We start from the raw sequence: 12,874 nt of genomic DNA on the forward strand, positions 1-12,874 counted from the left end.
GGAGAAGGAAACAAGGAGATCTGCTGTCTTGGATTTGATTCTCACCAACAAGGAAGAATTGGTTGATGAGGTAAAAATAGTGTGCATCATGGGCAATAGTGACCATGTGATTTTGGAATTTACAATCTTAGGGAAGGGAAAAGCTGTATGTAGTCAGACATATAGGTTGGAATTCAGAAAGGCACTTCTACAAACTTAGAACTATGCTGGGTAAAATCCCATGGTCACAAATACTTAAGGAGAAGGGGAGTCAAGAGGGGTGGGAGTTTCTTAAAAGCAAAAAATATTGAAAGCACAATCACAGACAATTCCTATGAGAAGAAAAAATGGAAGAAGCCTAAAGAAGCTGAGGTGGCTCCATAAACAATTCTCTAAAGACTTGAGAAAATAAAAAAGATTCATTTAGGAAATGGAAGGATGGCCTTATAACCAAGGATGAATATAAAGAAAACACCAGTTCTTGTAGAGAAAGAGTTAGGAAAGCTAAAGCTCAGTATGTGCTTAGCCTAGCCAAAGGTGCTAAAAACAACATAAAAGGTTTCTTTTCTTATGTTCAGAGTAAAAAAAGTCCAAGGACATGGTAGGCCCATTGCAAGGGCAGGAAAGTGAAATTGTAACAGGTGATAAAGAGAGGGCAGAATTGCTTAATTCCTACTTTTCCTCAGTCTTCTCTTCTGAAGGAAACAGTGCTCAACATGGCAAAAACGGAACATATAATGAGAGTATGAAGTTCCAACCTAGAATCAGAACAGGGGTAGTACATAAACACCTAGTTTCTTTAAATGAAACCAAGTCCTCAGGGTCAGATGAACTACATCCAAGAGTACTAAAAGAGTTTACAGATATAATTTTTGAGCCTCTTGCCATAATTTTTGAGAATTCTTGGAGAACAGGAGAGGTGCCAGAAGATTCGAGGTGGGCAAATGTTGTCCCCATTTTCAAGAAGGAGAAAAAGGAGGATCTGGGTAACTACCAACCCGTCAGCTTGACGTCTATACCTGGAAAAGTTTTAGAAGAAATCATCAAATAGTCAGTCCTGGAATTGTTTTCTGTGGCCCCAGAAGGTAGGACCAGAACCAACAGCTTGAAATGAAATCAAAAGAGTTTCTGGTCAACTTTAGGAAGAACTTCCTGACAGCGGTTTCTCAGTGCAACAGTCTTCCTTGGAAGGTGGTGGGCTCTCCTTCTTTGGAGGTTTTTAAACAGAGGCTGGATGGTCATCTGACAGCAATGGTGATCCTGTGAATTTAGAAGGGAGGTATATTTGTGAATTTCCTGCATTGTGCAGGGGGTTGGACTAGATGACCCTGGAAGTGCCTTCCAACTCTATGATTCTATGACCGATGCATGATGGGTCAATTATTTGTCAAGTTCATGGACTGTACACATAAACCAAAAGGAGAGCTCCATTTGGTCACCACTATAGGATAATTATATATATAAGAACATAAGAGAAGCCATGTTGGACCAGGCCAACGGCCCATCCAGTCCAACCCTCTGTGTCACACAGTGGCCAAAAAACCCCAAGTGCCATCAGGAGGTCCACCAGTGGGGCCAGGACACTAGAAGTTCTTCCATTGTGCCCCCCCCCCCCCAAGCACCAAGAATACAGAGCATCACTGCCCCAGACAGAGAGTTCCAACAATAAGCTGTAGCTAATAGCCACTGATGGACCTCTGCTCTATATGCTTATCCAATCCCCTCTTGAAGTTGTCTATGCTTGTAGCCGCCGCCACCCCCTGTGGCAGTGAATTCCATGTGTTAATCACCCTTTGGGTGAAGAAGTACTTCCTTTTATCTAACCCAACTGCTCAGCAATTTCATTGAATGTCCCTGAATTTATATATATAGATGCACCACTTTAAATTATTCAGCTGGATGAAATTCTGCTGATACAATGCTGATGCAATGCTGGCAGAGACGAAAATGTTCTTCATCACTATCACCACTGCCTCACAGGACTGCATATGGGCTCTATGATGTGCCCTGTCTGATTCATCCCTAGTCTTCCTCCAACATTGCTCCAGTTGTCTTCCATTCTGCTTAATTCTACCCAGCTCCCTATAAAACCAATGAGCTGGGAGCCTCACAGAGCATGGAAGCTATGAAACAACTCTGTTTATGGCCCCAGCCGGCCCCTCATTCCACTCAGCTGCAGTAAATGTTATGAGTACACCATATGTCTAGTGATGTCTCCTCCAAAGAGAACCCTTCTGGGTAAGTTCTTCCCCCACAGCTTCTCACCACGTGGAGAAGTTGGGTGAATGTAACAATACTCACTATTCCTTTTGACATGACTGGCCAAAGTTGCTTCAGATTACATTTTTTCCTACAAAAATTGGTCATCTATCTATATGCTATGTGATGTTTGCAAAAATGTAGGTAGCTACATTGGTCCATAGCATAATCTCAAAAGACAGTTGTTTTTTGATGTAATATATGCGATGCCATGTGGTTTCCTGTCTCACAAATTAAACTGTGATTGAACACAGCAACTGCCCAGCCTGAGTACTTGTAGTGGGAAAATCACCTGTGCCACATATCATACAGTATATATTTGTTCTCCTTGGAGATGATTTCTGGGTAAAAAAACCATAGCATATAAAATAGCCCTGATTTGTAGGCTGATGCACATCTCATTCTCCCATGAGAGACAAGAAAGACCTCAGTGTTGTTTGCCACATTTATACAGGATAGTTGGGTCTTAAAATAAATTTGTAACATGTCCCTTGGGTGGAGAGTTTGGAGACTATATTTAATAGAAGAAGAAGAAAATGTTGGATTTATATCCCGCCCTATACTCTGAATCTCAGAGTCTCAGAGCGGTCACAATCTCCTCTACCTTCCCCCCCCCCACAACAAACACCCTGTGAGGTAGGTGGAGCTAAGAGTGTTTTTACAGCAGTTGCCCTTTCAAGGACAGCTTCTATGAAAGCTATGGCTGACCCAAGGCCATCTCAGCAGGTGCAAGTGGAGGAGTGGGGAATCAAACCCGGTTCTCCCAGATAAGAATCTGCGCACTTAACCACTACACCAAACTGGCTCTCACACCAAACTGGTTCTAGAAAAGCAATGGTCATTTTCAGTGCAGTATTTCTCACTAGACTGGTTAGTGGTTTTCAGTAAACCTAGCCTCCCTCCCTCCCTCTCCCTCCCCCTCACTGCAATTTCACTTGTGGTACAAACACAGGCAATCTCCTGTTGTGTCAAGGAGATTCTAGGGCTTCCCCTCGTGGCTCCACAAGTCACAGCTCAGCACTCTCATTCTACAGAACTCTGATAACATCAGGGTAAGGTGGAAGTTACTGGTAAAAAAGTCTCTTCCGCGAAGCTTCATCTGAGACACCAAACCACATAGTAAATCCTCAAATAGGCAAAGTTGTCCTCAGTTACATCCCGATTATTCCTCTACAGAAGTAATAGGTTTTTCCCAAATGGGGTTCACCCCCATTTCTGATACATACTCATCTTAAGCATTTACTTTGTTACAAGAGTAACCAAGATATGAATGCCATCCCTTTTGAGGAGTGGAATGAGCTAGAATCTTTTTCCTGAGCAGGGCCGGCCCTGCCACTAGGCGAACTAGGCAATTGCCTAGGGTGCCAGCCTTCGGGGGGTGTGGAATTGGGAGCTACAATTCATCTGTTTTTGAAATTGGTTATCAGTGCGGGAGGGGGGGGGTGCCTTGCCCAAGGTGCCAGATAGTCTAGGGCCTGCTCTGTTCCTGAGTATGATCTTGGTGTTCTTTCAGGAAGTTCTTTTTTTCAGTATGGTGAAACTTTCAAAAATAACATTCATACCTATAATCTAAAGAGATCTAGAGACTGTTCTCCCGCTTCATGGTTCTATGACTTCATTCCTCTGTGTGCCGGGCCTTTTCCATTTTTCTCCAGAGAACAGCAGGGCTTTCTGCCAGGCATTAGGAGCCTTTAATGGTATGTCCAAGCTTATTTCTTTCCCAAGACAAGCCCTCCTAGGCATGGCAAGTAGGGATGTGCATTTATAGAGTCATAGAGTGGAAAGAGTATCTCCTCAGCCAAAGACTAATCAAGTATAAGTAGAGGCCTGAGGGCAGGACTCTAAAAAGTTGGGGAAACAATTTATTTTCTGAGAACCTTTTTATCATTAATGTAAATTATTCTAACTCGCTAGAGTTATTAAAATAATCTCTGTCAAGAAGCCATCTTCTGAGGAAAGTTCCACTTGACTCGTCCCCCCCCCCCGCTCTGGTCTGTTAGTAGCAGGAGTCAGCACCCCCCCCCTCACCCCCTAATGATTGATTTATCAAGGTCATTTCTCAGGCCTATACAAATTAGTTTTCAAATGGGTAAAGAGGAAATGGGGAGAACTTGATGAGCCTGCCTTGGCGGGGAGGGCGGGGTATAAATAATTTATTATTATTATTATTATTATTATTATTATTATTATTATTATTATTATTATTATTATTATGTTCCAGAATATTCCTGAGAGACAGCCCAATTGGTTAGAGAGAGGGTCAGGAGTTGTGTGGTCCGCATTTCTGTAAAACAAAGTTTTGGCTGTTTGGCCGTGCTCCTGTCCCATTCCATTCTACTTCCCTTCCCCCCATTCCTGTTACCTGCTTTGCTTTGTGCTACATCTGCAGGGAGTTAGGCTGCTTGCTTTGGACTGAATTTGCTAGAATTCTAAGAAGTGAATATCTACACTGTGAAGACTTTATCCAGTAAGTATATCTAGAGAGGTAGCGTTGTTATTTTCTGTGTACTTGAATCTACCACTGAAACTGTACTGCTTTTAAAACCTTTTTCTTTAATTTCTTTAATAAAGCTTTAATTTGCTATATGATGTGATGCTGTGTCATATATGGATGCCTGTGTCATATATGAATGCCTGGGGATCTCCTGGAAATGACAGCATATCTCCAGTCTACAGAGATCAGTTCCCCTGGAGAAAATGAATGCCTTGGGGGGGGGGGTGGACTGTATGGCATTGTACCCCAATAAGGTCCCTGTCCTCCCCAAGCTCCACCTCCAAATCTTCAGAAATTTTCCAACCTGGAGCTGGCAACCCTATCCCCTGCCAGTGACCGGGGGAACCTGGAAACCCTACCCTGTGAGTCTACTGGACCAAACCCAGGATAAACTTGGCTACCTTATCATCAAGAGGCTTGCCCCAGGATTTCAGCTTGGAGACAGGGGAATAGTTCTCTCAGACCAAGGTGGGTCAGTCTGACCAATGTCATTCAACAATATTAAAAAATCTTCACTTCTGGGCATTATTCCAGCATTTGACTGTCTGGCTTAGAGTCCAAGACAGTCAGAGGGTAGGGTGGAAAGCAGGGCCGGCCCTAGACTGTGTGGCACCCTAGGCAAGACTAACTTCTGGTGCCCCCCCCCTCACACTGATAGCACCACCGAGTCAACCGGGGGTGTCCAGTTTGGTACCCCCAGAAGGCCAGTGCCCTAGGCAATTGCCTATTTTGCATAGTGGCAGGGCCAGCCCTGGTGGAAAGTGAGGGAAAAGTAACTTAGCAGATAGGCAACCAACAAAGATGTTTGCCAGGTCAGCAGATTTACATGCAACTCTCGCAACACTTGTATTAATAGATCTGTCTTCAGTAATGATATTTACCACAGAGGTGCAGGGAAGATGATATAGAATTAAAATATGACCTGACTCAAATCTATTCATTAATGTAGTTCATAGAACTAACCCTACTTATAATATTTCCAACATCCAAACCCAATCAGAAATGTTGCAATCTGACTATTACTCAGGCACTTTGCCGAAGGCAGCAGGAAGGGCACTGAAAGGAGACCAGTGACTCAACAGATGTTGGACTGGAATGTCAATCAAACCAGAGGAAGTTGCTGAGGTTCTCCGCAACCAGGATCATCCACACTGGCATCTCTGTGCATGGCATTTCTACTTTCTGCCACCCATAGTACTAGGGTTTGTAGAATCTTTCGGGATCAAGTGCCGTGTTCTACTGGAGAAAGTTTTGCACAGCAGCCAAGAAGGTCTGAGCGCCTGCTCCGGCTGCAACGCCACTGAGGATGTTCTCCGCAGCTGAGAATGAAACGTCTGGAAGGAAAACTTTCTCCAGTAGAACATGGCACTTGATCCCGAAAGATTCTACAAACCCTAATGATGTTACCAGCCGTGAAAACCTGAAATCTTTGATAACCATAGTACTATTTCCATTGCTTTCAGAGGGGGTTCTGCTTTGTGCATAAGCATAAATACATTTGCAGTTGTTGGAAGTGAAGGACTTTGTACTGTCTCTCAGGCTTCAGAGGGGGCTATAGAGAGTCAGAGAGATAGAGTCAGGCTAGAACCCATATAAACTTTCCTTTCTATTGTTCTGATACTATCCTTTTTATGCTACTCTCAGGGAATCTTCCTTCCTTCCAGCCTGATACCTTCTCTCGACACTGTGTCAGCCTTTCTCCATCTTGGCACCTGGAGGGCAGGACATGCTTCCTCCATCTCTATCCATCCTAGCTAGTTAGACTAGATTAGAACCCTCTCTCTACTCTATCCAGTCTACAGTGAAGTTCCTTACAATAAAGGACTCATATTAGTTTTGCAAAGATAAAGAGACTCTGTATGCAACTGTTTCTTGTCAGCACACACAAATCAGATAGGCTGTGCTGCTTTATGTGCCTTGATTGACTCAGTCAAGGAAGCCATGGCCTGAGTGAGGCTGTCAAAGATGGGGCATTTTTGGAGGTCACTTGTTCATAAGGTTGCCATAAGTCCTGAAGTGAGCTGACGGCTCTTAACGCACACATACACAGGTACATGATACGTTTCACTGTTGGATCTGTGCCTGCTGAACAGAGGGAAAGCTTGAGGGGAGAGGATTTTTGGGAGGCAAGAGGCAAGCAACTTCTTCATTTCCAGGCCAAACTGAGTGATCATCCATTTATGTTTTATGTAGGGTTGGCTGGTTAGGGACCATTCCTGTGTACAGTCCCTAAGAATTTCAAACAAAGAATTTCAAAGGGAAAAGATATTCCCACTAAAACCAGTGGGAATTAAGAAAGAAAAAAGCCAAAAAGAATCTGAATGGATGCAACAACTAAAGCAAATGAGTTAAAATACTGAAGAACAAAATCAAACCGAAACCAACACAAATAAATATACATTTGCACCTCTCCCACAGGCTTTGGGTGGGATTTGTTTTTCTTTGATACAAGCAGTGGCTCCCCCATACCTTGGCTTGCTATTGATGCTGCCCTTGAGAAAGATCCTTACTTGTACTTAGAAATGATCATCAGGTGAAGGGATTTTGGTATTCTCTGCATTCAATTCCTGGTCTTCTTGAGTCCAGTGTTCTTGGATACCACCACATCTGGATTTAGATTTTGCACACCTATGGACTCTATCTAAAAAGACCCTTTTGTCTCCGTCTTAGAGTCAGGAATGTTTGTTTATAATTTTTGTGCACTGTGTGAATTATGATACGAGCATGTTATTTAACATTGTTTTCTGGTAATATTATACATGCTATATATAGTGATTGCATTCCCCCTGGGTTTTGTGTGTGCTTAGGATTTTACATTGACTAGGAGCCATTGCTTTTTCTTCTTTCCAACAGGCCTAGTGTGCTTGCATATCCTGACATGGAGTCTTCAGCAGATATTGTATTTTCCTCCCCCACCAATAGGCAGCTCTGCCACTGGGGAAGGGAAACTGAGGTGAATATTTAACTAGTAGAGACAGGCATGCAGGCAAGCGGTGCTGCAGATTGGGGGAGTTCCAGATGCTTGGCAACATCTGCCCTGCCATCTTAATGTGTGTTCATTGTAACTAGTAACATGAGAAAGACAAGTGCAATTGAGGCCAAACCAGACAAGATGTAAGGTGGAGGTATAATTTCTCAGTGTCCATAAAGCCCCCTACAAGGTGGTGGTTAAGATTTGGCAGGGAGAATCCCTTCATGACAGGGCACAATTCCTAAGAATTTCATCCCAATTTCACAGACAAGGAGGGAAGTTAACAGCCAGAAATGTGTTCCTCATTGAAACCAGCAAAATATGGACATAAGAAAGAAAACATTGGCTCATGTGCCACAATATCAGCATGTCGCGGCTGATTCTGGCGCATGTTCTAGGAATTGTAGTTCATTCAGAGTGCAAGTCAAGTGCCTCCCTATTGTATCCCATGAATATGCAACACAGAGCACACTCACAGTTGACACCTTGCAGAGTAAGCTCTTTTGCAGCAAGCAAGCTAAGTGAAACTAATCTGTCTTTGTAGATTTCCTCATTGAGGAATGCCTCAGAAAGATCCTCAGAGACTGAAAACCCTGAGTCCATGGCAGCTGTGGCTCCACTTTCTATGTTGAATTCATCCTATTTACAGCTTTACAGCTTTTTCTAGACTTTGTGCTAGATTTGTCCTGGGCTTTTTTGAGCAGGAACACACAGGAATGCTGTTCCAGCTGGTTTGGCCAGGGCTCCGACTCCAAAAAAGGTCTCAGGCAGAGGGAAGGTACTAGGCAGCCATGCACTCACAGACTGCATGCTCCATCCTTTCTGCTGCCTCCAGCCCACGGCCCCCCACCCAACCTCCCCCCTCGGACCCTTATGACCCCTCCTTTCCCCAGCACCCGCTCTCTCCGCTACCACTTTTGTCCCTGTGGCTCTGGCAGCCCCCTCTGCGCAGCATCTCCCCCTCCCTCCCAGCCACCCACTCACCCACTGGGAGAAACTGTAAAGAGCAGGCTGTAAAGAGCGGACTCTCAGAATTTAAACCTATTATTGCAAGTCCCATCCTCTTCTGCCAATAGGAACAGCTCCCTGCACTTCTCTAAGTGACAGCCTTTCAAATACTTAAAGAGCCCCCCTCAACCTCCTCTTCTCCAGACAGAACATTCCCAGGTCCCTCAGCCTTTGCTCATAGGGCTTAGTCTTCGCATCCCCAATCATCTTCGTCACTCTCTTCTGCACCCGCTCCATTCTGTCCACATCCTTTTTGAAGCGAGGTCTCCAAAACCACACACAATACTCCAGGTGTGGCCTGATCAATGCAGTATACAGCAAAACTATGACATCTTACGATTTGGATGTTATGCCTCTGTTGATACACCCCAAGACTGCATTAGCCCTTTTTGCCTCTGCATCACACTGACTGGTCACGTTTAGCTTAGTATCCACCTGTGCCCCAAGAACTTGTTCAAACACACGCTGCCTAGAAGTCTGTCCCTCATCCCGTAGGCATGCTTCTCATTTTTTTTACTAAGTTGTAGAATTCTGCACTTATCCTTGTTGAACTGCATACAGATCAAATTTTCCTGTTGTCCCTTTAGGCAAGCAGGATGCCAGCCTAACTCATATATTGATATGGGGTTAGCCAAAATAATTTCCCCATTGGCACCAGGGCCAGCATGCATTCATGCATCATGAGTATAAAATGGAGTATAAAATGATATAAGCTACGTTAAGTCTCCATTGGGGAGAAAGGTAGTCAGGCGCTCCAATTGCTTTGAAAGTTGTTTTTTAATCCACAAACCAAGACATTAAAATGCAGTTGTGTAATGGATGACATCTGGAGTGCAACTATCTGTCAGAAGTCATCTGGGTTCTTTGGAATAACAGAACTATGTCATTCTAGAGAAAATGAAAGCACTGCGGGTTTTAGGAAAGATGAGCATGTGACAAAGAAAATAATCTTGATTCTCTGTAATAACCAGGTGAATTCATGATGTCATTAATTCACCCGGTTATTACAGAAAGAAACCGCTAATGTGGAAGCCTGCAGGAAAATTCGAATCCAGCAAACTCTTTGCCATCTGGCAATGTACTACAATAGTTCATAGGGCCCAGCAGATGGCGTCAGAGTCCCTTTACAGATTGTGTGAGAAAGTTCCGTACATAGGAAATTTACCATCAGTTCAAAGCCTATCGTTTTCTGTCTTTTGGATCTTTCTAGGCAATGTGATTTGTCGGAAAGAGCTTCTCAGCCCTGCCTGAATTATCTGGGAGAGGTTGCTCCAGAAAGCATTCCCATTTTGGGGAAACAGTATTTCAAACTAATAAATGCATAAGAACATAAGAACATAAGAGAAGCCATGTTGGATCAGGCCAACGGCCCATCAAGTCCAACACTCTGTGTCACACAGTGGCAAAAAATTTTATATACACACATACACTGTGGCTAATAGCCACTGATGGACCTGTGCTCCATATTTTTATCTAAACCCTTCTTGAAGGTGGCTATACTTGTGGCCGCCACCACCTCCTGTGGCAGTGAATTCCACATGTTAATCACCCTTTGGGTGAAGAAGTACTTCCTTTTATCCGTTTTAACCTGTCTGCTCAGCAATTTCATCGAATGCCCACGAGTTCTTGTATTGTGAGAAAGGGAGAAAAGTACTTCTTTCTCTACTTTCTCCATCCCATGCATTATCTTGTAAACCTCTATCATGTCACCCCGCAGTCGACGTTTCTCCAAGCTAAAGAGTCCCAAGCGTTTCAACCTTTCTTCATAGGGAAAGTGCTCCAGCCCTTTAATCATTCTAGTTGCCCTTCTCTGGACTTTCTCCAATGCTATAATATCCTTTTTGAGGTGCGGCGACCAGAACTGCACACAGTACTCCAAATGAGACCGCACCATCGATTTATACAGGGGCATTATGATACTGGCTGATTTGTTTTCAATTCCCTTCCTAATAATTCCCAGCATGGCGTTGGCCTTTTTTATTGCAGACGCACACTGTCTTGACATTTTCAGTGAGTTATCTACCACGACCCCAAGATCTCTCTCTTGATCAGTCTCTGCCAGTTCACACCCCATCAACTTGTATTTGTAGCTGGGATTCTTGGCCCCAATGTGCATTACTTTGCACTTGGCCACATTGAACCGCATCTGCCACCTTGACGCCCACTCACCCAGCCTCAACAGATCCCTTTGGAGTTCCTCACAATCCTCTCTGGTTCTCACCACCCTGAACAGTTGTTTGGGAAAAGACATATACTTTCGGAAAAAGAGCAGTACTCCGTCAACCTAATCTACTTCACAAGGTTGTTGTGAAGACAAAGTGGAATCATATATACCACTTACGGAAGAAGGGTAGGATGAAAAATGTAATAAATAAGGATAATAATTTCCAGGTCTTCATTAATTACAGTGAATATGAACCTCCAAACTAGAAGCATACCATGCTCCCATCCATTCTCTCCTCCATTTCTAGATTTTCTCTTTCTTCACTGCAACATCCATATCAGGAAACCACTGTTAGGACAAGCCCTCAGACCATGGTCTGTAATCTCATTTCAGCCCCTGGTTTGAAATCAATACAAGTAGATTGACACATTTCCCTTCTCCATTTCCAGGTTTTCTTTAACCATAGTTTCCTGTGACACCCTGATCATTGTTTGCCATATATGGCTTTCAAAGCAGAAAATAATAATGGTTACAGAAAAACTGAAAATACAGGGAAGAACTGGCACAGAAGAGGATGGGAAAGGAGATATGAGAACCCACAAAGTGAGTTCAGGCATCCAAAGCCATAGAACAGAATGTCTGAACCAGGATGCTGTCTTGCCCACAAGGCAGCTGAGAAGTCTTCCACCTTTTCTTTTTACCTGATATTATTAACATCCACAACACAAGGCTCACATATGTCCATCTTTATAAGTTTTAGCCAGTTTGGTGTAGTGGCTAACTGTGCAGACTCTTATCTGGGAGAACCAGGTTTGATTCCCCACTCTTCCACTTGCACCTGCTAGCATGGCCTTGGGTCAGCCATAGCTCTGGCAGAGGTTGTCCTTGAAAGGGCAGCTGCTGTGAGAGTCCTCTCAGCCCCACCCACCTCACAGGGTGTCTGTTGTGGGGGAGGACGGTAAAGGAGATTGTGAGCCACTCTGAGACTCTTCGGAGTGGAGGGTGGGATATAAATCCAATATCTTCTTCTTCTTCCTATTCAAGAGTGCTACGTCTTCCTTCCCAATGGTTCAAATTAGCATTACAAAGGTGGCCCTTATTGGTATAATAATACTCTCGGCATAGATACTATCAATCACTTGCTGAGTAAGCCCACAACCTCAGGCCTGTGTGATCAAAAGGGTTTGCAGTTTTTGGGCTCATTCATGTTTGCAGTCTGTCCTTTGAAGGACAGCTCTGTATCTTTTCCACTGCATGTGCACTTAAGTGCAGGGTTGTCTGAAGCAGAGATTTTGTGTGCTGGTCTCATGATGGAACTCTACATGGAATTCAATAACATGAAGCAGCCCTGAACATCATGGCTGAGCAAATATTTGAACAACTTATTTGCAAACCCAATACAGCCCATCAAGTGGCTTATGTAGACTAGTTTCCAGTGGCTGTCTAAGCCCGGGGTACAATCATAGAATCATAGAGTTGCAAGGGACCTCCAGGGTCATCTAGTCCTACCCCCTGCACAATGCAGGAAACTCACAAATACCTTCCCCTAAATTCACAGGATCTTCATTGCTGTCAGATGGCCATCTAGCCTCTGTTTAAAAACCTCCAAGGAAGGAGAGCCCACCACTGCCCGAGGAAGCCTGTTCCACTGAGGAATTGCTCTAATTGTCAGGAGGTTCTTCCTAATGTTGAGCAGGAAACTCTTTTGATTTAATTTCAACCCATTGGTTCTGGTACTACCTTCTGGGGCCACAGAAAACAATTCCACACCATCCTCTATATGACAGCCCTTCAAGTACTTGAAGATGGTGATCATATCACCTCTCAGCCACTTCCAGCCCAGCTTCTTCAACCTTTCCTCAGAGGACTTGGTCTCCAGACCCCTCACCATCTTCAGCGCCCTCCTCTGGACCCGTTCTAGCTTGTCTATATCCTTCTTAAAATGTGGTGCCCAAAACTGAACACAATACTCCAGGTGGAGTCTTACCAGAGCAGAGTA

This window comes from Heteronotia binoei, chromosome 21, assembly GCF_032191835.1.
Source record: "Heteronotia binoei isolate CCM8104 ecotype False Entrance Well chromosome 21, APGP_CSIRO_Hbin_v1, whole genome shotgun sequence".
NCBI classification, from domain to species: Eukaryota; Metazoa; Chordata; class Lepidosauria; order Squamata; family Gekkonidae; genus Heteronotia; species Heteronotia binoei.